This window comes from Melozone crissalis, unplaced genomic scaffold, assembly GCF_028551555.1.
Source record: "Melozone crissalis strain CALT ecotype California unplaced genomic scaffold, PUWL_Pcris_2 ptg000018l_1, whole genome shotgun sequence".
Lineage (NCBI taxonomy): Eukaryota > Metazoa > Chordata > Aves > Passeriformes > Passerellidae > Melozone > Melozone crissalis.
This window is the reverse complement of record NW_026535796.1, coordinates 26291529-26318520: the sequence shown is the minus strand read 5'-3', so window position 1 is coordinate 26318520 and position 26992 is coordinate 26291529.

The window sequence follows — 26992 nt, the reverse complement described above, 5'->3', positions numbered from 1 at the left end:
AGTGTTTTCTTCCTACTTTAGGTACTCATTATAATAATTTAAAGAATAACATCTAAATTAGACATATCACTGTTTTTTATAGTCATAGCATTCAGATGGAGTGCCTTAACAGCTGTAATTGTTTGGGTTCTGAGAGGAACCTTATTTTCAACCAAAACAAGTTTTTGACTTCGCTACTTTTGTAAACAATTCCTCCAACAACTCCTTTACTTCTGACACATATCAACAGAACATTTTGCTGTTGGCAAACTATCATTTAATGAAACATGGGGAAACTTACTATAACATTCATCTAAATGAATCTCTCATGCCTAAATGGGTAATATTGAAACATAAATATTTTTGCATTTGGGAGACTTTCCGTTGAGAAAACCACACATAAAATGGAAACTCTATGAGCAATGAGTGACAGTTCCTTAAAAGTTAATATTTTCTTTAATCTATTTCCATAACAGGAGAAGAGCAGAAAATACAGTGCTAAGCATAAGGCGTGCTTTTGGGATTAGAGAAACAATCTCTGCTAGTATGTATATCTCAGACCACAGGGAACAATACACACACCACAAACACATTTTTATTTCATTTAATCAAATATAGAGGTGTCTTAAATATTTTTCCATGTTATTAAAAGGATTGAGGATTCCTTACATTTTCCTTTTTCTATTTCTTTTTTTTTTATAAAGAAAAGTAAAACTGCCCTTAATACTGGACTAAACTCTGTGATTGTCATGTAAGGTAATGAAACCATTAAATGCACAGTATTAAGAAGAGACAAGATGCAATTAGCCAAGAAATTACTCTGATCTCAGTGACATTTTCAAAAAATCATAATACAATATACATTGCAGGACATGATTGACAGTCTAATCCAGTTTTGATGGAACATAGTCCACATACTGAAAGTAAAGCAGTACACGGCCAGATAAAGCTCACAGCTGTGAATCCCTGATATGTCCTTACAGTCTTGTCACCCAGGAAATTCCTCAGGTTTAAAAGATGATGAAAGTATCGACCATTAATGACAGGATCATCTCCTACCCTGAAATAAAATGTACTAATCCCTTTTGCTAGGTCTATGAATTCCTAATATAAATTATATAAACTGTAGTAATTCATCTCTGTTAGCACAGTTGTGTTTGGAAATTGTACAGCAGTCTTTGCCCTATTTGAAATGCCAGATGAAAGCAAGACATGTTCGTTTAAGCTGCAGCATAAAGTAATTTAACACAGGGGACAGAATAACTTCTGGATAATGAGCAGTATATATGTAAAAGAAGGAAGTTCTGAAGTTCTAAAGTGGCCTGATGGATTTATGCCTGATCTTAGAAAGAGGCCAAAAATGTAAATATAGGAAGTACGGTTAAATGCAGGTGCTTTGTTAGACATTTGTAAGATGATTTAATGATTGAGTCATACCAAATACATCCTCTAACTTCAAAGAGACATACAATGGTCATTTATGTCTTACAAATAATTTGGATGGTAACCTATCCATCATGTTAAAATAAGTAATGTGGATCATACTGGATTATGCTGCAAGGGGGAAAAAAATAAAAAATTAATCTGGAGTGACATTTGCAAACACATTTGAATTTCTGTAATCCATTTTTGATAGTACATGGGCTGCATATGTCTATCAAGCTGGATTTGCAACCATGTGCTCATGTGTCATTGACACCTATAGCATTGGCTAGACAAACAGCCATTGAAGAAGTCAGATAGTTAACCATCTAAAGGGCATTCAAGGCATCTGTAAACATTACAAAGCACAAGGCTAGATCTTGGATACTTTTCACAGAAGTAATGACAGTACAGAAATGCAAGGTTATTAAAAGAAATACCTGGAATCCATGGATGTAAAGTAAAATTCTTCAACAACAGTACTTACTACTTTTAAGAGCAAAGACAGTTGAGAGAGAATATTTCTAGTGAATAATATTTTTCAAAAACCCATATTTGTTCTAGAGGTAATTTTTCAAAAGGATTCTATGTTTTGTAGCCTTTTTACATTGTGCATCTGACAAAAGTCTATAGTAGAAATCACTGCACATACAGACAAAACAGGGTCCGGTGTCATCAAGGGCTCTGAGAACACTTTAGGAAGCAGAGCATGAGAGGAAGTTCTTTCATGTCTGGCTAACATTGCTTTTGCCAGTGATGTTCAGAATCATTGCAGTGAGATCAAAAGCTAACACTACACTTAAGTTTCCACAACTTGTGGGATTAAAGATATCCCACAGGTATGATGGACTACAACTGATTCAAACTCTTCGAATTTCAGCAGGTTTCAGTGTAGCTTGAAATATGAACCAAATGAAAACTGATTGCATGCCACTCTCAAATCACCTCACAGAACCCACAAAACCCTCCAAAAAGCAGCAGAAATCTATTAGTCATTTGAAGCATTCAAATAAAAATTCAATAGATAATGTCAGACCAAAAACCAGAACTCAACTTTGAACATCTACGCAAGCTTACATGCAAAGAGGTGACTAATAGATTATGCCACTTTGTGAGTCAGACTTAGAGAAATACTGCATTTCCATCCTGAGGATTTGATTTATTCAAGCTGGGTAGTACTAGAGATGAATACAACTGGGTTTGTAAGTAGCTTATATTAAATTCAAGGGTTTGTTTGGGGCTTTTATAAAGTTTACTAAAAGCTACAATTTAATGCTAAATTCTATTTAAAAGATGTTTGAATCCCAAATAGCCTCTGGATAATTTTCATTTTTCTATGTTCTATTTATTCAACACAGACATTTTTTTTCATTATCTTATCTATCAAGACCTTGAACATTTGGAAATACTATTGACATAAAGCAGAATTAGAAAGCACAAAATACAACATCAAATGACAAGATTTCATTGCAAGAGTGTACATACAAGAATACACTTTAGATTACTATCATAACTAATATATTGCCATGCTGATAAGAGAATGGCAGAAAAAGAATGCTTCATACATTAGCAGATTGAAACTAGGAATTTGATGATTATCTTTGATATCACTAAATTTGGTAGTAATCAAGGGCCATCAGCAGCTCCTAGGAGGATCTCTGCCCACCACAGCATCTCATCCTAGTCCAGAAATACTGCAAGTTAGAAAAGTGTATTATAAAGCAGGGCTGCTCATACTGCTCACAATATCTTCCATAAGTCTACCATGAATTACGTCTTAGAACTCAGCAAGGCTTCCTCAGGGAAGATTTTTCTGTTTCTGTTCTGAGTCAGATACTGTGCAATCTTTACTCACTGTTATAAATTAGCTGTGAATGTGTCTTGCCTACACAGCTTCATGTCAGTAGGTTCTGTAGTTCCCCCCTTTTTAAAAATGAACAAAAATTGAAGTATATTTCATTCCAAATCAAGGAAAAATGAAAGAACACCTGTATTTCAAGGTCTAGTTTTTTCTCGTAATACAGGTTTTCCCAAGGAGAGAGGGAAAGGAATGAAAAAGAATGTCTTGTGGGTTTGTATAGTAGGTGCTTTTATGTTCAACAACAGTACAATTGTATTCTTGGTTTTTAAGTATAACTGTCTTTATTTGAGGTAAATGAAGATTATTGGCCCAAATTGTTTCAAATTGTTTTTGATTACCTATGCTATAATCTTTAGATGAACAGATATTCAGAGTTGCCTTTTTCTTTTCCCATGTGCACAATGTGATCATGGTTTGCTATTTTTATTATTACTTAGGGAATATAATAAAAGAGGATAACTTTGATTTTAACTGTTTTAAAAGTAAACAAATATGTTAAGCTTTTTAAAAATAACAAATACATTGACATTTTGGATGTTTTCCTAGTTTTCAGTACTTTGCCATTTATATTCAATTTTTAGTCAATCAGCTTCTATTCTGGCACAGTAATTTATTAGAGAATCCAGATTCCTTTGAGAAAAATCAAAACTGATGATGCCAGCAGACTCAACATGAGAGTATAATGCAGTTAGTTTGCTGTATGAGGATTTAAAGGGAAAGAAGACGAAGATGCTGGGAAAAACCTGAATATTTTAGTGTGTGGTGTGCTAATCATGCAAACTTGGTTTTGGTAATCTTAGATTTTTAATGCATGCAATGCTAAATGTTGTGATAAATCCCAAAGTTCTTTTAAATATAATAGTACACACTGCAAATTAAATGATTGAATGTCATTTTGCATGTGTAATTCCAGCATCAGCTACACTAGGTATCCTTTTTATATTTTTCTGCTTTTATTAGTCTTCTAAAATCTGTTCTTATTTCTGCAGCAAAATCACAACAGCTAAAGCCATTATTTGTAATTAGTTTTTATAAGGCCTAAATTTTTGATATTAATAGCCTGATGATAAAGAAAACCTTAGGTGTTGCTACCATCAGTGGTAAAGTAAATGAATTTGCTCTAAGGCTAAAAAAAGGATAATGAGAAATACTGCTTATACTTAATTCAGGAGGTAATGCCCAGTGTTTCCATTTGGCCCAAACTCCAAATGCTATTTTTTTTAATTAAAAATCCAAAAAATTATGTATTTACCGTGTTCTGAACCATCAGTGATGTTACATATACTACTACAGACTTGTTGATGTGATATTTAAGGTGGGAAAAAGACTTGTGATGGTCTCTAGCCAAACATAGATAATAATAATTCACAGGATATAGTGCCTGACTAAAAGAAAAGCTCTGTGTAGTCATATGAAAATCATTAGAAGAATATGAAAAGAATAAATCACTCTCAGTCTAAAAGGATTCCGTGTGCTTCTACAATTAAAAGAGCATAGTGGAAGACTATGAATGCTGTGTTTGGAGGACAGATGTGTAGGGGAAAACCTGGTCCACTTAAAGACAATGTTAAATATTTTTCAAGATTTCAAATCACTTTTTGGAACGTCTGTTATGGCTAATTAATTGCTTTAATTTGCTTTAAGTTGTGTGCTTGAAGATGAATAGTGCACGATAACAAGGCTGGGCTTTGTGAGGAAGACCTTTGGTAGTGTGTACCGCGTGCTGCCTCATTACAGAGCTAGTTATCTGCAGGAAGTCTGACATTGAAAGGTACTACACGTCCCATAACACCCTCCCTTAACTGTGATGATTGTAGTTTCTTCCTAAAAGTGATGATTAGGAGAGAGAAAAACAAAACTGAAAGCTGTATGAATATTTCATGTAAATGTAAGCAGGCACTTACTGGACGCAGACCTTGATTGATGCCAGAGTGCCTCTAAATGCCTTGACATTGAAGGCTTCAGACTTCCCTTTCCACAATGACTGCTTCAAGAGCTACAGTTAACAGAGGAATATAGCTGTATTTCACTCAAGAGCTCTTTATTACTGGCTGATATTAAACAAGACCACAAGCCTTGAGTTTGACTAAGTGAATAAAGCTATAAGAGTTTGTGGATATCTAAATGAGAGAAGATAGTAAAGGTTTCTTCTCCCTCTGTCTTCCTGTTCTGGAACTCAATCGCTTGCATCAGTTTTAAATTCCTTCCTATGAAGAGGCAAATCAGCAACATATGAGGAATCAGCCATAAATTGCTCTAGAGTACCTCTGTTCAGCAAAGCTCCAAATGGAAATGTCTAAACAATTTCTTACAAGGAGGCAACTGTTTATCAAACATATTGAAATTAATCGAATTATGCAGATTAAAAAACTTAGAATTTGTAAATTTTTCCCAACAAGGATTTTGAAGTGCTGTTGAAATATTGATCAAAGAGAAAAATACCTATTCTTTCAAGGATGAGTTTATCATTTGCTTTCATAGGGACACAAATATTTCTGTGCATGTGCTATGTAAGAGTCCAATTCTGTCATACATTTGAAGTGGCCTTTTTCAGTAGAATAGTAATGTATGCAAATAGTTTAGAAGCTGAATTCAGTGTTGTAAAAGAGTAGTATTTCAAAATCAGTCAAATGAAGGAACCATATTTTGAAAGTTGACAGTGAGATGTTTCATGGTGAGTGTGAGATGGCGATCATAATATGTGCCTACCATGTTTTATTAATGGACAAATCGCCCTTTGAAAAAAGCTCTGTGACTACCATACAATTTCATCAAGATGATGGACTACACTTTGCAAATACTTAAATTTTTAAGCCTGATTCATGAAACTCCTTACTTCCAGCTCTGATGCATTTAGGCAGAAATTTTAATCAATACGTTAGTAAAAGAAATGGAATTTCCCTTACAGGGAAACCATCCCTCTGTTTTACACATTAAAAGGCATTTCTGTTTCTACCACCCATCTCAAATCCAGTACACCATCAGCAGGAGGACCATGGGATCACATTTTTATTCCCCATACATGTTCCCTCAGGTGCATAAAGGACTGAATTGGCCCTTCCTGAGCATCCATGCAGGTGTGTGTTCTTAAAGCTCTGCTCTTCCAGTAAGTTTGTTCCTCAGGTGGTTTGAGAAAAGAAACAGTTGAGCTGGTTTTGTCCATTGTTATCACAAAAGCTTGAGTAAGTTTTCCACAGAGTTTTTCCACCTAATTGCTAACTATACCAGCAGAAGAAAATAAGTGCTTTTTTATTCTTTTTTTTCTTTCTTTTTTTAAATCATTGCAGCATAACATCCCCTTTGTGCTAGATTTGGGTGCTTTCACTTGTATTTTGACTTGTATGAGATGTCCAGTAGCTAAAAATAAAATAGAATTAAACTTATATTTTAAATTCCTTTTTTTCTAATATTGCATTTTAAAAAATAAAGCAAAAATGAAATAGTTATGGTCTCTTCTAAATGAATGTGTGGACCTTGGCTGTTTATAGAGTATTGAATTACATGTAAACAGAGATTTTTAGCTGCCTTCTTCATATTGATCACATCTAGTTATGATTTCTTCTGAAATAAAAGACCTGCATTCATTCATTCTTCTGAAATAAAGGACCTGCTGAAGTAAGTAGGACTTTTCTCTACTAATCTAGCAGCAACTGGCTTAGTTATACTGACTAGCATATTTTCCAAATTCTCAAAAATTTCCTTTTACTTTGGGAGTTTCTGTATTACCTAAAGCAGAATGTGAAGAGAAGTGAAGGGTATCTCTAAGGTAAAATTGTAGGAGATGCCACATGCCAGCTACTGCGATGTGATTTCTATTTTACTATAATACTTTTAAATTGCTGATAGTTGTGTACCAGTTAACAAGGTTCTGAGCACTTTCCAGCTGTGAGTGGTCCTTATGTGCCTGCTCATGCCCACATCTGATTTTGTGTGTTATTGAGCTGACCATATATTTTAAGAACACTAAAGCCCATATGCACACTTATGCCCATATAAAAATGTCATACAACACTGATTTTAAGCTTGTGCAGGTGGATCATGACCACAGAGTGAGCTAACAGAGCAAAAGCGAGCCTTGGTAATGTTAAAGCCTGATTGTTTCTAAGCAGGTGTAGTGTGCCAGTATTTTTTATGCTTTGTTGAGAGAGGGAAGACAAGACCAGGACAACAAAGCTGCATGGAAGGACTTGAAAAACAACAAGTTAATGAATATTGGACCACTTTGTTATTAAAAATAAATGCAGATTAAATCTTAACATTTCATAATCCGTCATGCATCTGACTTTAATAACTGTAAACTTGGACTCATATCTTTGTGCACTAAAACTAAGGCTCTAATTATCTACAGAGGCAGCCTGGTCCTGTGTGTCTTGAGCAAATGAGTGAAGTCATTCCTGCTACCTGCTGGAACGACAGGTAGATGGTTATTCAGGCAAGAGCAGTAGAATTTTGATGCCACTGTTAGATATTTATGAAAAGAGATGCATTGAATTTTATCTCAGTAGATCAATTTTCAGGACAGAGTTCTTAACAGTGTATTCATAGGCTGGGTACAAAACCAATTTTATCTGCTTCACTGGTGTGTGAACTGTATAAGGAAAGACATCTCTTTACTCTCTGATAGCTTATCTTCCCTGGTGACCATTTATGCGTGCTCTTGTAAATATACATATTTTACAGAAAAAGCTCTTTAAACTATCCTTTGAGATGACCTTGAAATAGAAGCATTTGAATCTTCCAGGAAATTAACAGCAAAGTCTCTTTTGATAATGACTGGTAGGGTGGGAAATGCCACTCAAAGCAGAAGTAATAATCAGTGCTGCAAGCTATTTAATAGTACAGGTCTATGACAGAATAAGATTTTTACAAGGAAACACACAAAAAGAAAATTATACCTACTCTTCCATCCCTGAAAAGTTTCTTAGGAACTAATAGGTTTTTAGAAAATAATTGTTTGGCAAAGTGGGGCTACTGTTTAAAAATATTTAAAGTAAACTATTTAAACTACTATTTAAAAATATTTAAAGTAAACAACAGGAAAAATAACCAGTGGGGTTTTTTTTCCTGCTAGGCATATAAACACTAACTATATTTAGTTCTATGAATAGAGAAAATAATTATACTTTTCCATGTGATGCACTAAAAGCATGAAAATATTTATCATGGCAACATAAGGCATTTCTTATATCATAGTGTTTAGTTCATTGTCATTATTTCATTCCATTTTTTTTTCTACTTTGTTTTCTCACTTTTCCACCAAACAAAGCTTCTTACAGATGAATCCCCCCAATTAAAATTATAGGTTCATACATTGTAAATATGTATGTGGAGTGAACGTTGATATCACCTCGCTTATATCCACCGCCCTTACTTATAAATAAATCCATATATTCTTTTTTTGTCAATACATAATCAGAATTATAACTCCATGCCCAAATTCCCTCACACAGATGCACACTATAAAAATACTCTTCTCTATAAATGTCTTCAGGCATACGCACTTTTGTCCCTAACAAATGTATGCTTTGCATGTGCACGTGCACGTTTCACAGAGCACACTTTCCTGTGTTCCTCGCCAGCCCACATCAAATGCCTCTAGTTGCTTTTTCTCATGCTGTCTCTTCAAAGATGCCTATATAAAAATTCTCTCATTTCTCTATGTCTATAGCTTGTACTATTCATAGAAATATTCACTTTCTGTACACAAGCACACACAATCCTTACAGCATTCACTATGTACATGTGCAATCTTTTGTAGGAGCACCTTGATTAACCATGGACTCATGTTAAAATTTGATAGGTAGAACTTTGAAACACACCTCTACAATACAAGCTATTCCCTTTTAACTTCACTAACAGTGGCAAAATAACTCATAAAAAGTTTAACAAATGCACAGGAAAGAAAATAAAAAATAATTGACACAACAATAACTCACTTATTGCCATTTTGAAATTTTTGAATTGACACCTTTACTGTGGATTTTACTCGTTATGAGCATTTTTGAAAATAGGAGAAATCAAAGACAGGTTGAGCAGTGACTTTGGAACAGGCACCCAGAGAGGAACACAGAAATATTGCTTGAAGTTATAGGAGAGACAAAGCTTTGACTGGGACTCAAACTTGCAAAAGATGCCAGGAATAACAAGGAAGGTATCAGTACGTGAGCAGCAAGCTGAAGTACAAGCTGTGGGTCCACAGCTGAACAAGTTAGTATGAGCTGACAGGTCAATTAAATATGATACAGAAAAAGCTGAAATACTAAATGCTTTCTGTGCTTTGGTGTTCAAGGGTAAAGTTAGCCCCTAAGTCCCAGTGCCAAGCAAACAGTGAACTGGTGAGTGGAGAAGAGAGTTAAGAGCTAACTGCAGTTTTTGAACATATGAAAGTTCATAGGACCTGATGGGCTGGGTCTGAGGGTGCCCAGAAAGTTGGCCAAAAGCACAGCAAAGTCTCTCTGTTTCACCTCTGAAAGGTCATGGAGAACTGGTCAAGTTCTCAGTGACTGGAAAAGCACAAATATATACCCACCTCCCAAAAAGGAGGTCTGGGAAACAACAGAGGAGTCAGCTTTAAGTCAGTCCCGGGACACATTGTGAAACATGCCCTCATAGAAGCTGTTGCCATAAACGTGAAAGACAAGACAACTGGAAGACACTGCATGGGCTGGTGAGAGGCAAATGACTGATCAACTGATTGCCATCAGTGATGAAATAACTTGCTCAGTGGATGAGGGCAGAGCAGGAATTGCCATCTGACTCCATTTCAGCAATACAGTTGACACAGCTTCCAGTATTAATTTCAAACACTATAGTATGAAATGGATCCTAGTCTATAAGAGCTGTGTCTATCACACAAAAGAGAGTGGTAGTAACCATTTAAGAAAGGAAGTAAAATCCATGAGTTTGTCTCAGATATGCCATCACTGATATATTACATCTACCTAAACAATTTGTTGAACTTTTCTAAATGTTTTGGGTTTTATTCTTATTCTTAATGAAAAGCTGTGGATTTTTCATGCTATTCATGAATATAGAACCTAAAAAATGTACTAGTCAGAAAGAAAATATTGGGGAAGAACATCAGATATTTTTGTTTGTTTTTATCAAAAGATCTAGCTATTAATCACTAATAGTTTTCTTTTTAGTGAAAAACACTGATTTATCTAAGGTAGAGTTCCTAGTAATCCATCAGATTTAATTATGATTTCATTGGGAAAGCTTCTTTAGATGGGAATAAGACACTACAATTCATAATAACCAATAATCCAGTTATTTGAGGAGTAAGGAACTCATATACAAGTTCTTGTGCCAAATCAGTCAGAACAAGGACTTTTACTTCTATGCTTGCACCAAATACATCTACAGTTGTTTAAATCAGAAATAATAAGATTTTGTTTCATCTATGCTTCTAACTGCAATAAATCCACATGAAAGGTCCTTCTCAAAGGGTAGGCAAAAAGCAACCCTACTGAAAAAAAAAGGCACCAAGGGAAAGCAAGTTTAGGCTGTGATAGCTGTGCTCCTGTGACTCTTGTTCAATTACAAATACCCCTTTCTACTGATCACTGATGATACTGATGGTTGTACACTGGGTACTGTAAACTTTCAGAAATGTTTTGATGCTGACCTTAGACTAGGCTTACATTGTGTAAAAGAAGTGTAAAATTTCAGTCAGCTCAACTTAAAACATTTCAGAGATAATCCTTGGAGCTGCATTCAAACAAAGCAAAGTGTCTCTAGATGTAGCCAGAGTATATGAGATATTTTGCTTCTAACACTAAATTCTGAAATATTTCATATTTATATTAATTATGAAAGCCCATATTTTTAAAGTCTGAATCCTTTGTGACATTCAGAAAATTTTTAAATTTGCATAACTAAAACCAGTGAACATCACTTTAAAATATAAAAAATATACTGCTTTTAACATCTCTATTTTGAGATGGCATCAACAAATATCCAGGTATACAGGCAGAACAGGTTTTCTTCATTAACAGTTGCATGGATTATCATAGACTAACAGTCAATGCCATGTTATTTGGAAATCTGTTTTTAATCCAGCAGCACCATGTTGCTAATGATTGAAATATCTACCAGCGGAATCTTTTCTAACAGCAGAGAAATGCCATGAAATTGATTTTAATTAGGCTTTGGAAAAAAGGAATTATGTAGAATTCAAAATCCATTGTTCAAGTCATATGCCAGCCAAGCTGTGTAAGAGGTTTATACAGCTAACTGGACATTAGGGACCCATGTTTGTGCTCAGAAATGTACTAACCATTTAATAGAAAAATGTAAGGGATATGTTCACTTACAGCATCTCTATCTAGGTAGTGATTTAATTATGATTATAATTGTAACCAAGAAACAGACAAAAGCAGAGGCCAAATTCTGTTCTCTAGAGCAAAGTTCAAAAGGACTATAGGGATTTTTTTCAGAGAGGAAGAACATTTATCTGCATCCCATGTTAAATATGCCTGCATCACTGCATGTGAGCATTCTATGAAAATATGGTTGAGATATTCTTAAAATCAGGTCCATTCTTGCTGAAAAATAAAAATCAGAAAGCAAGTCGTTGACTGATATATCATGCCAGATCCAGAAACCGAAGCCAGATGCTTGATGTATTTTAATTTCTTTAGTAGCCTATGAGGAAAACAAGCAAATCTCCATACAAATGCTTTTTTTCTGGCTAAATGACATGCATTTTTAGGTACTAAAATTTTGCCATCAAAAGCTGAATAGGCACTGACTTTTCTTGCTGATCTACAGGTATATGAAAAACTGACCATAAGGAGTACAGCATCCAGAATTCTGACATACACAACCTAGCTTAAAGAATTTTAAATTTCCAATTAAAGATTTCAAAAAACTTGCTTTAAAAATTCAAGACAGTGCAACTGTTTAAATGAAGAAAATGTTCTGAATTGCAACAGGAGAGACAACTTAGTAAGATTTTTCTCATTGAAATGTCATTGTTATTTAGAAGAATACTGAAACAATTTTTAAATTTATTGCACTTATGTTTAAGCAATTATTTCCACTTCTGATGGTTCAGAAACTCTGATCCCAGTATTTTTTCTGCATATTTTGCTACAAGGTCCTGCTGGAACTATGTGGAAGATTTGCTTTGGATAGCCAAAGCTGTCTGTCTGAGTAGAAGATTTATTGTGTTTATTAACCATAGTTCATGATAAACAAATGTCAAAGTCAATTATGTAGGAATTTTATCTTGCGACCTGGTGAAAAAAAATTTTAGACTGCTTCAAAAGAAAATGAATAGGGAAAAAAGACAAGGACAGAAGACAAGTAAAAAATAGAAGGCCCAGATAGAGGTTAAAATCATCACCCGGTACAGTGAAGATCCAAGTATTTAAAGATGGTAATTCCTTCTGATCTAGAAAGTCAATTACATACTGGGACTATTAAAAGCAGTTTTAAATGTCAAGTTTGAACATCCCCAAGGATGGGATTTGCTGAACCTCTCTATACAGCCTGTTTCAGAAGTGCTTCACTTCTCTTACGGACGGTTTATTTCCCAGTAATATCCAATGCAAATTCGTCTTGCTGCTGCTTCCAGTTGCTGTGATTCATCTTTGCATACATACCTCTCTCCTCTGAGAAGGGTTTTTTTTCCTTTTCTCCATAACTCCCCATAAGGTACAAAAGACTGCAAACAGAAGCCTATCAGCCTCTCAACTGCAAGCCGAACAAAGTTGCCTCGGTTTCTACGTGTGTGTGTGTAAATCAAATATACGCATGTACACATCACGTACTCCAGTCTCATACCTGTCTTAGGGGCATTCTGCTGGAATCTCCCCAGGTAGATTCCAAGGAAATCTCAAGGGAACAGAACAGGACACTGCACTCCAGGTTCAGCCTCATGGATTCCAGGCAGAAGGGAATTACCATTTCTCTTTGTCCCACCGACTACGTGCTTACCAACAAAAGCTTATCAGTGGTTAGTGGTGTCACCTCAAGGGTGTGTGCCTGTCTCCTGACCATGTTGTTGTCCATCCCAGCCCACAGACTGTTACTGCATTGTTAGTTAGTCTGCAACATATACTGTTGGATGGGATTATTGCATTTGAGGAAGGATTTTGTATTCTTCCTCTTCTTTATACAACTGAAAAAGGTTTCAGTAAGGACTCCCTTAACATGCTCATTTTTTTTCTTGAAAGTGTCCTGTAATATCCTTGGATTAAAACAGTATTGTGGAGAGTCAATTTGTCTTAGCACCTAAAAAAATTCAGAGCAAGTATATCTCTGCTCTTTCTACAACTTTGACACAAACTGGTTTTCTATCATTTTGATATTTGATTTAGTAAAGCTTCGGAGGGGATGTAACAGAATATCCAATTTTAGAATAACTGATTTTTTTTATCTTTTTATTGCTAAGACTGCCTTCTTACAAAAGCATTTAATCCAATATTCCAGCCAAGGGTAGCCCTTTTAAATATAACACAGACAGGCAGCTGCTGTCTTAAAATGCAAGTTTTAAAACCATCTGCTATCAGTGGCATCTGCCCATGTCCCAATTGGTAAATGCTCTTCCTTTTTTCACGAAGCTATGCCGCTTTTTCTCACCTATTGCAAAAATATCATACAAGCCTGGCACTATTAGAAGAGTTTCCCATTCATTTCTATTGCAAGCCCACAGGAACCCGTGGATAATGTCACTGTTTGGCAGCTGACTTTGCATATTTACATATATATGGATAGATGGATTTTCTTTTCAGTGTTAATTTGAAAAGGAATTTAGAGGACTGACACACAGAAGTTTTGTACTAGCTTAATTTAAATTGTTGAAGCAAAATAAAATAGCAATCTATCAAGACAGCCCTCTTAGGCAGATTTTTCCTTAGAGCAAAAATGACCATCTTGGTAAGTCAATAAATCAGGTCTCAGTTCAGTCTGTGCAGTCTCTTTGGAAGCAGCCCTGTTACACAGATGAAACTGAGGGCCCTTTGGATATAAAGCTTCTCCTGAAAACAACTAGGGAAATGCTTCACCAGTATTGTGCAGTGCTGCAAGATAGGGCAACGTGCATTTCTATCACAAGGCTTATATCAGTGTGACTTCTGTTTGCAGAAGCATTTTAGTCCAAAAATGTTAGCATCCGGAAGCACATAAATCACTGAGAAGAGGAAACAATGTTCTCTAATACTGTGGAACAGAGCATATTCATAATCATTATGAATGAAAGGAGGTTGGGAACGAGGAGGAAAAAGCTACAAAAAACCCAGTATCTTTATTTTTTCTGTGTTAGTATTCATAGTCCTACTTAATTTTACCTTGGGAAATAGATCAAAAATTAAACTGTACAAATAATGAATATTTCACAAGAAAGACAATCAAAAATTTTGATGCCAAGATCTCTTCAACTGGCTTGTGAAAACCCTTAAGAAGGTGATTTACTGGCCTACCTCATATTTTCAAGATTCAGCTTTCCAACTTGATCTGCCTTTCTAAGAACTCTTTAAAAATCATTCTTCTGTTCATTAATTTTCAAATTAAATTTGAAATAAAATCTATTATTTCCACTTCTCCTCAGTGTGCTTTACTTCATATTGCAAATGCTGTAGACAGAGGTGAGGAGAGTGTGCAAACATTTTTAAAAAATAAATAGTTCCTGTCTAAATTTAGACCATTAAAGGAACCTTGGGTATTTTAGACTATATAACAAATTACAGTTTTTACTTTGTTGACTGGACAAAGGCAAATTATGAACAAGTCCAGAAAAGAAGAATTCATACCAGGAAAGATGAAAGACCCCTGAGTGGGAGTGGTACTAATGCCCTTTACAGTAATGCAGCAGCAGCAAGAAACTTAATTCCAGAGAGCTTTTCACAATTCTTTTAATATTTCTTTTTCTTTATCATAGCATAATACCTGGCTTGACAACAGAAATGTTAACATTTAGGGCTCTATTCTTCAAAACGTCATGCTCTATTAACACTGTTTTTCTCTGGGATTTACCCTGTCAAAGAAGGAATCACCAAGGAGTAAGGTCTATGGTTGTCTTATCACTAAATCCCTCTTCTCAATGATGCACAGATGACTAAGTACTTTTGGTGCCATTTCAAGACAGAAAGTTAAAACAGGTCATTCTAAGGTTAGGATACTAGGAATATTTTCTTGCACATGCCAGGTGTTTTATATGCAAAACAAACACAAAACTCTCAGGTATTTAAAAATAAAAAAGTAGGTAAGTCATAAGTGCATGAGGGCAGCTCTTCCTGCTGTCATCTTGTTTGAGGGCATTTGACTACGTGCAATTGCACACGACAAAGTTCCTCACACAGGCGCGTTTGTTTTACCTGTACCTCTGATGTATGTTAACATGTGTCGTTCTTCATGTTCCTTCCAGGATGTGCAGCTGTGCTTTGCTAGGGCTCTCCCCTCTGCAGTGATGCAATGGTGCCTCACAGCCAGGAAAGGAAGGAGATGAGGCCCCAGTGCTGCCCTGTGGGTCCCCACGCCACTGCCCCTCTCTGTGTGATCACACACAGCGACACACCTGGCCCGCAAGCACTGCAGGGCTCACAGAAACTGGCTGTGGGGCCCGCAGGAGCATTTGCATATTAACCAAGGGAGCAGTGAGGTTAGGCACCTTATGTGCAGGGCTGTGAAAGGACAGAGTGAGGCTGGTTTTGCTGGCAAGTTGAAAGAATCTCACCTTTTTTCAGGCTCTGCACCTCCAGCATTTGGACTGGCAACTCGGGATGAGAACTTAATCCACAGCAGACATAGTCTGTGGAGGAAAAAAAAATCACAGCAGAAGTCAAATTAGGAGCAGCTTATTAAGGATGTTGAATTGCTTTATAGAATGCTGAGCAAATACTGGGTTTGCAAAATGAAGTTGGAAGTTTTACCTTTATTGTCGTTTAACTGAATTGTATGGGACTGTGTTTGCACAGAGGCTTTTGTGCTTCCTCCAGTAATTATCAGATGCTAGGAAAAATGGGAAACATGGATGTGAACCTGTGGGGGAAACCTGTGTGTGAACAGCTACGTGCAAATATAACTTCAAGATAGGTACATAAATGTGAATACTATTTACTTAAAAGTTGCTCCCTTTCGATTTCAATACTTTAATTTTTTATCATTCAAAATATTCTTTCTCCTTAAAATATTTCTTTGGCTAAAATCTAGGATTCATGTAGGCTTTGAAGATTAATTTTTGGACACTTGATTTCCCCTACAAAGTAGTGGCAAAAATCTCTTTCTTACATCACTTTTATACTGGAAAAATGCTGAGCAACAGTCAACTAAAGTGCTTCCTGTTTTTTTTAAGTAGGAAGCAAATTGGACCAGCTATTTAGATGCAAAGACACATCTTAAGGAAAATATATTGGAATAAATGGAGAGATTCTTAATAAGGGAAGAGAGGTTGCACTTAATAGAAAGAGCATATAGAGACCCTGACTGTGGCTAATGTGCATAAAAAATTCAGCCTGTCAGATCCTCACTTTTCTAATTCAGTAATCTAAATAATTTATTTGACATTTTAGCTCAAGATGACCTTTCTTGGGAAAAAATTACTGTTTTAAACTTTTAGCAAGTGCAACCACTGCAGAGGAATGCTGTTGAAGTCTGCATTTTCCCAAATGAATAAAGGTTAATCTTGTACAGCTCAAACACATTTTTGACCCTTTTAAACAAGTTCACAAAAGTAATTTAATTTTTTTAATATAATTTCAATTATATTGCAATATTTGTGTTAAATGAGCTTCCTCCCCTCCTCCTCTTTTTTGTCTGTTGCTCAGAAGCCATTACCCATTTGTCATGATGGATTTAGGCAAAGGACTTGTTTTGAATGACTAAAGGTGCCATTCTACCAAATGTTACTTATAAAGAAATTTCTATAAATCAAGTGAAAATACATGGTAGATTAATAGGTGAGTAGGTTAAAACAGCCACAAGTAATAGCAAAAAAATGACTGTCCAGAGGTTCACAGTTCCCAGATTGGTCACTTGACTCAAGTAATCAGCCTCAGAGCAATGCCACAAAAAATGACCATGTCTGTCTGTCCCTGGATTCTCTTCCTCTTACTAAACAATCCTATATTTTGCAGAGGGCATTTCAATGGTTCTACTAAAGGACATTTAGTGTAATTTTACTTGGCTATTTCTGATAATTTATCTAACTTTCCGACAGGTCACTAAAAAAATCTTTCAATGTAAGGATTAATATACCCCCAATTGTACATAATAAAGGCTATAATTCTCTCAGGGTGTTCAGGTGACTTTATAGGGGTACATTATTTATTGTCAAAAATGTGAATTTGCTAGAATGGCTGAAATATCACAAAGGTTTCAGAGTCTCTGCAAAATCTGCAGTGCAGCTGTCAGCTATGAGAGGACCTAAGAGTAACCAGCTAACAAAGAAATGGATGACCAGCCCTATTGAAGTCTCTCATGAGATAAAAGTACAAATGTGTTCAAATTAGATCTTTTTTCCCCACATTATTTTCCTCCCCTAATTTGCATCATTCGTGTGGTTTCAGATGATCATATTACTCATATCGGTAAGTAATTTCAGTGTAGTCAGTATGAAGCTAGTGAAAGTTTGATGTCAGAGGAGAAGCAGTACACTCATCTCTGCTGTGATATTCTCTCCTCGTGTCTCACTGATGTCAGTTAGTGCTTTCTTTTCTGACATAACAGTGGGGGTTTGATCTGATACGCCCGCACATACCAGTCAAAAACTGCTACAAAAACAGGGAGCTGAATGATCAGTGAGGCTTATGTTCCTAAGGCATTTTGGCAGTTTTAAAATCCAATGTAAATGTATTCAGCCTCTTACAGGCTTTCAGTGTTATTAACTCTTAATTAACAGTGCTGGGATTATCTGTCTTGCAGAAAGTGTTAGAACTGCAGAGGCAACTTAGTTTGCGGGAGTTTACGATGTCAGGTGTGATACTACATGGAAGACTCTGTGTTGCTGCCAGGGACAGTCTGTCACTAGAAGTGGTGTGACTGTTCTCATTCCACACACGGATAAACCTTGTGAACCCTTCAACCCTTAGAGCCATGCTAAAGCATGGAAATCCAGCCTACATTGCTCTTCCACACATTCTAGTGCCAGGAAACACCAGGCAAAGCCACCCCAACACAGCACAAGGGTGAGTTTATCATAGCTCTGGCTAACTCATGAACAGTTGGAACACTGCATATGCATCTATTGCAGTTGCTCCATTAAGCAGGAAAATGGAGACTGGACTTACAGGGGAGTTAGCCCATGTGAGTGTTTACCTAAGGCATGCCCACTGGCTGCCTCAAGGCACCTAAGTTTACAGAAGGAGAGGTACAGTTACTGGATAGGCAGCATTTTATGCTTGCTTGTATTTCTCTATCAAATGTGCTTTCAGCAGCTCTCAGCCTTCTCAAGCAGATGACTGACCGGAGAGCGCAGCCTCATGCAGTGGAACAGTATGGGGCTATAGTTTGTGCAGTTCATGTAGTGTCACATTGCACCATATATGGATGTTTTGCACTTTATCAAAATGTAAAATGCCATGGAAAAAGAGGAATAGTAAAATTCACAGCTATTTTGGGCAGTGATCACTCCACTGTTAAACTTCTCAAAGAAAGAACATCCATTTTAACAGAACAGTTTTATTCAGTGCTATTCGGTCTGAAGACTGATAAAAAGAGACTGATTTGGAGTAAATTAAATTGGTTTAATAGGATTAAATTGAGAATTCGAAATGGTACATGTATTATTAACAGGAGAAAATGTTTTGAGCACTTCACTGGGTAAAGCTAATGAAAGGGAACTGTGAGCAGTAAACTGCATACGCTGCCATATGAATTTCAGTCCTCTTTGGCATGATTGCAAAGTGAGTGACTGTGTGAAAGAGCACTAGTATATTGGTTTTGGCAAAAGGGGAGTCCTGATCTCTTGCCAAAGCTGACCTGAAGTTTATGTCATTGATTATTAGGGACTAGTCCTGGTTACTTGTTCTGTTAATCTTGTACTAGCTTTGTGTCTTCCTTTCTGCATGTAAATAATGTATTATTTACTAAACCAATAGGTTGTATTAAATTGTATTAGAAGTCTCATTAAGATTTAAAGTGTCCATAAACAAACAGTAAGTCTCAGACAAGGTTTAAGTTTGAAATTATTTGTTCTTTAATTTTAGAAATGTGTTTTCCACCCATGATTGAAGTATGAAGCCACTGTAGCTCTCTGTTCCACAAACGCCTTGATAAGAGCAAGATTACTCATTTTTTTCCTCTAAGCTCTGACCATGTAAATTGTTATCCTCTAGTCCATAGGCTGAGATCTTAATGATTTCTGAGGACCTCCAGTCTGGATCTGAATCAGCAAAGATTAAATGCTTGTTCCTCTCATTACCAGTTCTCTATAACATCTAGACTTTCTGTGTTGTAAACCCATTGCTGTTTCATACAGTACCAAGGTGCTGGGAATGACTTCATAATAAAATTATAATGAAATTATGTTTAAATTTCCTTCCTTTTTTCCATCCACATTATGCAAATTACATGTCTTAAAACTGTCTACTTATCACTTATAAGTTTGGCTAGTTCTCACTTGATTTTTCTTGAAAGATGTTTCTAAACATCTTTTTTCCAGTTTGATTTCCTTTACCCTTATTTATTTCCTTTGCATTTGTAATGACCGTGAGTTAAGTAAAAATGTCTTTGTGGTGCTGTGGCAGATGGCAATGTTTATTCTGAAGTTATTTAATAGATATCCCAGTAGTCTTCACAGAGAGAAAAAATACCAAGATATAAAAGGACTGGTCTGCAATGCTTTTGGATATTGATGCTCAGGAGCACTTCTTGGAATTCCTGTATCCAATTCATTTAGCTGTTCAACCAAGTTGTATTGAGGAAGATGGCATTATTCAACCAGTTTACTTCCAACACACAATCAAAATACAGAATTCTCAACTGACCAGCCATTAGTTTCCATGCAATATTGGGACTCCTCCCTTAGAGGAGATAAAAATGCAGATAAGGCTATTTGTCAATCGAAAAAAAAGCGCAAAATATTACCCCTTGGTGCATGAACTCACAAGAAGGAAGCCAGCAAATCTATTCTGTCCCACTGCACAAGAGGGAAGGATATAGTCCTGGTTTGTGACAGGGACACCATGCATTTCTGAACATCCATTAAGGCCTCCATTGTCCCTTAGGTGTAGTGTAGAGATATGACCTTACATTTGAGGGCAGCATAGTGCTCAAAGGTCTGGCATGAAGGACAGTTAGAAGCACAATAGATTGTTATCTGCTGTTCCTCAAATCATTTGGTTAAGGTCAAGAAGCTGCTAGTAAACACACAGTATAATTTCCTTAAAGGCATCTCATTCTTTATCCCACTGAATGGCACCGTGACACATAAAGGTCAGCCTTAGTGACCATTAAACAAGCAGCTGCTTAAGACTGAAAAGCAAAACTGGTTTTCAGATGCAGCTGGGAAAAGCTGTAACCAAGATCTCTGAACATTCCTGATGTCTAGGAAACACAGGGGCCTTAATCAGATTCTGAATCTCAGTAGTGTGGCTTGAGCTACACGTACGTTTCAAACAGCTTATCAAGTTAATATTGTACAGTATTAAAAATGCTGTTCTGTGTTAAAATGATCATAAAAGTGATGGGAGTCTGAAAATTGTGTCAGATCCAGGCTCGTCCTATGACTGTATCTCCTATAATGCAAAAATTCCACAAAAGAATATAGTGTTCAATTTCCAGGCACTGTGTTGTTTTTATGAAGCTGTAGTAAAACTAATTTGTGTCTCAAATTTGCAGAATATTCCTAAGTGACACTTGTGGAGTACAATAGGGACATTCTTGCATTTTGCTGCTCATTGGTAAAGAGCACTGTCATAACATCTCTACTTGATAAGGTGGGCACTGCTGGTGTAAAATCTGAGTTCTGTCACACAGCTCAAATTTAGGTAGTTATTCTGACTATGTCATTTAGGTAGCTGGCAACCATAGTTGAAAGAGAAGTGTTAATTAAAAGTACCCATCTTATAATTTCCACCAGAGTTTCAGAGTAAGGACTCCTGTCTTTACCACACAATATCAATAGACAACCAACAGCCTGTGAAACCAAATGACTAAAATTTGTTGAAGTGCTAGGGGTTTTAGTCTAAAGATGATCTAAATATGCACTAAAGGTAACTTAGTGTCATTAGTTAAAACTTTTGCCTCTGATGCACACATGAATCTATATATCTTGTCACTAAGAAACAGGAATTGTTGAGCATTTTCTGTTTCTTATCTGTGATGGATGATAGCAGTCGGTGTATTTTTTGTTACGATCATCGCAACTTGAGAGTGTGGGGCATGAAACATTAACCTCAAGCCCTGCCTGAAAGTTATTTACAAGATACTTACACCTCTACACACTGTGGAAGTATCAAAAACCAATTTTTTATCAGGAGGCTGAGTTGCACTGCATGAAAGAGAAAAAATTAGTCTGGATTTTAGCATCTTAAATGGAATTACCTAAAGTGTGAGAGAGATGGAATGAACCATGATCTACATAAAACAAACAGACAATGTGCAGGTAACTAGAGAAAATAATTTACAGCCTCTTATACCTACAGCATGTTCAATTTCAGTCCATAGTGGTAGCAATGCCAAATTAATATAAACTGCTGACTTCCTAGAAAGCTGAGTGAAATAAATCTGGTGACCTCTGTCCAGTTTACACTGCCAAAAAGTGTTCCTTTTTCTCAGAACTCACACCAATTTTAGACACTCATTGGTATCCTTCTTGGAAATCTCCTTGTGTGACAGACTGGAAAGAGTTGAACTGTCTAATAATATGTGAAAGTGCATCCTCCTTTTCTAGCCACCTTAATAAGAGTCTGTCTGTGACAAGTAAAAGGAAGTTTCCTCCCCAGGGATATTAATCTGACCCTTTTCCTCAGCTTTCAGGGGCTTTTTCTTATACTAAGTGCATAGCATCCCCATGTTCAAACCTAAATGCTCTGCCTGGACATGTTTCATTCTTTCCTGGGCATTATCTCCTCATTATTTCCCTGTCATCATTGCTCCTTCTTTCTTATTTAATGCAAGAATGGTGGGACGTGTAGGTTCATATGAAGTTAATCTTAAGGCTGAAGTAAACTTTTGGCCTAAAACTATCTTCCAAGAAGAGAAACACAAGGCTCAGATGTCTGTTTGGGCTTTTGTGCAGCTGTAATAAATTATTCACTAATTTACTTGCAATCAGACTTTCTGATCTGCTATTTGACGGGTATCCCAGTAGGTAAAGAAAGCCACAGAGAATAAGTACTGTATTCAAACTTGTTACAACAGGTCAGGAACTAAAAATGATTATGATCACATGATTTCTACTAAATTGAAAAAGGTAGTACTCTGTTGTGCTATACTTCCAAAATTCATTAAAACCGCTTAGAATGCAAACATTAAAATACCTGCCACCTACAGCTGATGTTAGCATTCATTCTTTGAAGATTATTGAGTGGGAAAGGAAATCCAGCAGGGTGAAAATTTGTAGACAGGCTTAGTGATTGTTAAGGGATAAAAAAACCAAAAATACAGACAAAGACTTAGGCACACCCTCCCAATGCCTTCATTTATTTTTTCTTTTTTTGGTTTGCTTGTTTTAATTCCCCTGTCTTTTCTTACACGGCTACTTGATTTGATTTGAGAGAAAGAACTGCCTTCCAAGAAGCCAATGTTTTTAAGCAAGAGTTGCATCAAACCAAGAACATTTCTGAAAAAGCTTCACTGGACAACTTGTTCAGGTCCTCTCAAAAACTCACCTATGAGGTAGTGCGTGTTTACACTGCATTTTCTCTGGAAAAAAAACAACAGGACAAGAATATGGCAAAAACAACCAACCAACCAAAGCTTTGACACATATGTGAAGATGGTTTTCACCTGAAGACAATAGAAAGTGGTTTTAGACTGAAGGCATTCAGCCTATTCTGTTATTCAGAACGAAAGAGTAATATTTCTGGTCCACCCTGCAAGCTGCTTCTCCTCCACATGACACTCCTCCTTCCACACTAAAACCCCCCTCTCCTGCCAGTCACACTTTGCATAAAAACAATTCATTGAGGTTTGCTGTTTTATTTTATTTTTTCAGACAGAAAATGTACTGTTGTTCTGTACATGTTTTCTTGCTGTCATACTTTGCAGACGATTTTCTTCCTATTTTCGGAGGCCTGAATCTGCCTTTGGTCACACTATTTGCTCCTCTATGGTCACCTCTGAGAAGATTAACCCTTTCATTAAAAAAGCTTGGCCAGGGTCAAACTACCGCCTGGCTCTGGACTCTTACATCCCTTTGATCTCCCAGCTATGGAGAAATTATTAGCAAATTCTAAGCCTTCCCATGTGATTTGTTTTTGTAAATTTGTAGAAATTATTCCTAATCCTATTACGTGGCCGAGGGCAAACCTGCATTAAATATATGAGACTTTTTGTTATGTGGCAGATGGATAATAAAGGAATGCTGAATGCAGCCCATTCCAAGTTATGGGAATCTGGACACTTCATCAGCATTCACTTAATCCTCTGCCATGGCCTACGCCTTTGATGAATGCTCTCATTTATGACCACTGATGCCACTCACTTAATTTCAGAGAAGAAAAATAATACCTAGCTGTTAATGTGAATATTTGAGTTTATAGCTGTACAATGAATAATTGTGACATTATCAAGGGAACATCTTCTTATACATTATTCACTTGTATAGACCACATTAACCATAGAGAGGAAACTTTCAGTTTTGCATCTTCCATCTTCTTTGGAAGGTAGGCATCATGCAGACAAAAGTCAGTGTCTTAACCCAAATTCCAGCTGACAGCCCGTATCAGCCCTCACTATATTTTGCTCATTGTGGTGCCAATCTCCTATCTCACCAATGACATTTTTTCAAAGAAAGAGTGGATTTCCTAGAGACTCTACCCCATGCAACTTCCATGGCTTTTTGTTGAATAGGAAAATGTATCCCTCCTTTTTTGCTTTAATACTGTTGCCATGTAGCATGTCTGTAAATTTAAGCTGAAAATTAAGACAGCACACAGGTTTTTTTGTACTTTATAAAAATATCTGTCCCATATTAATAATGTTCTTTCAGGCATTTTAAAAAGTAAAACTTAAACTCATAAAAACCCTAAAATTCATAAAATGAAATCTATAGAGTTTCTCATTCTTCAGCTTACAGCTTTCACATTCAGAACCACAAATATTAAGGTCTGTAAAATATATTAATTTATTTTGTAGTACTCTGTGTTTTCCTGAGGTAGGTGGGTTTTTTAAGGACGTTTATAATACATCTGATCTCTCTTCAGGTTTCCTTATTTCACTGGAGAGAAAATGTGATTACAGTCCTAATGTAAATGTTACTTTTAATTGGAAATGCTTCCATATTTTAAAGTGTATTTATTTACTTTTTTGAGTGTTTAGCAGAATTTAAGAGTAGGAGTTTGCTATGTTTTTATCCTCCTTTTCTGCAAGTGTGGTAATTTTAGTTGGTATTTAATGGTGCTAAAATTCTAAAAGTAGAACCCTGCTGTCCCTTTTAGTTTGCATGTATAAAATTCAGAGGTAAATTGAAGTTCTGGTAAATCATCAGTGTGAGAAATGTTTCTAGATATAGTAAACTGTAATAAAAAAACAGTTAAACATCTTTTCCTGGTGGGAGTTTTCACACACTGTAACTAATTTGCTTGAATCAACTAGAATATTCAACGGGAATAAAAATATGTAGTTTATTTATTTATAGTAAGTTTATTGATCACTACTTTAAAATGTAGCGTAGCAGCCTAACAGGACTGACTGCTCCAAAATGAATATTCATAGGGGTCCTGTGTGGAGTAGCTGCTTCACTTATCCTCTTCCCTACTGTCACCTACTTTAACACACATGCTGTACAAGGCACATGCAGGATTCTACATACACGTTTTATTTTGTATGTAACGAGGTGCCTGTCAGAACACAGAGCACTGCCGAAGTGGAGGGTTTTATTTGGAAAAGGAATTGTAATATCTTGTGCAATGTGTCCATATAATCATAAGGATCCAGGATCTATTTTTTAAGGTAGAAAGAAATGCAAACCGTTCTGTGATTGTAAAATGATACAATGATGAAAGATTAAGACTTAATTGTCTTCAGGGAGAACAAGGCATGGCCTTAATTTAACATCATAATGGGGTGAACTAAATTTTAACCTTCTTGCATCTCTACACTGATTTCAGGTGCTTTTATTTCCCTCTCCCCCCAAGAACCACTAATCTAAACATTTCTGCAAAGACAGATATTGTTTCTAAAATATTCTATTTCCTTTTAGCCCAAGTTTTTGTTCAAAAATTAAGTAAGGCATAGATTTACACAAGGAGGAAACAAGACTAACAAGCCTATTAACAGTGATGTTAATTAACAGCCTATTAATTCATGTTTTGGGGAAAATGTCTGTAATTCCAGTCAGACATTTTACTTGACATAAAGAGCCCAAAAGTTTAACTCCCCCCTAAAATTATAGTATAAACCATAATAAAAATTTTATTGAAGTACACCTAAATTGAAAAACAGAAATGGCAAAAAATACACACAAATGGACTTTAAAGGTGGTGGGTCATTATATATTAATAGTCACTCAAATTTTTTTATTCATTCTTGATATAAGTAATGGTCATGCGAGGCAATTCAGATTGGATCAAATTTTGGAATTTTTTCAGAATATATGGGGTCTGAGAACTAAAGTCACCATGTATTTTTTCTCACCGGCATGATATCAATGGAAACCTGTAACATTTACCTGTGGTGGGGACAACCTCTTTGGCAATAAATGTCAAAAAATCATCCTTTATTACTATAATAAGAATATAAAAAGCTTCATTATATATGATGCATGATCAGTATCTGGGGATTACTTGCTACAGCAGTTAAGGCTCTACTGAACAGCCAGATCGTGGTCAAACTCCCTGTTTGCTATTAAGTACAGATTACTCTAAGATCACACTGTTAAACTTAAAATGTATAAAACATCTTCCATAAAGTATACACTGGAGGTGATTACAAAAAAGAGTGGGGACAATGTAAATATTTTTGTTGTTATTAGTGCCTATCATTCAGGCTGGCAGCTAGAACATTTTATTTTTCACAAAGTGCAGGGGGGTGTTTACATTCTTTTTTACAAGCTGGCTGATACAGACTGGAAAGCTGTTCATTGAGCTTTTCCTTATGATTTTAATGCTCTTCTTACAGGGTCTCTTTGAAGAATTTTAAGTGAGTCTAAACAAAGCCCTCACTGAATGTAATATTACTGTAAACCAGTGCATTCTTTTCATATCTGGAATGAGAAGGTAATGAAAGCATGCTGGTGTTGTGGCTCCAGTCTTGCAATCGCGGGAGCTCTCCTCAGTATAAACCTAAGTAAGAAGGAGAAGCTACAGAGTAATCTCACTATTCAAGGTACTGCCTGTTTACTACTGGGCACTGAAAGCCAAGTGAAATGGCCTCCTGGCCACCTCTGTGGGTTTCATGATCTCAGAGTAATCCTCCAAACCCAAAGACTGAAACAAATGCTTTTACTGGAAAGTGAGACACACTTGTGGCTTCCTTCTCATGAGCCTGTTTTCCAGTGTGATTGTCTTTGAAGCATACAGCCTTTATCATGTGCAATAAATTATACTTTGCTGTAATGTTGCCTTGCTAAAATATGCTAAGAAATCTTTGAGCAATATTTACAAATAGTTTAAGTGTCATAAC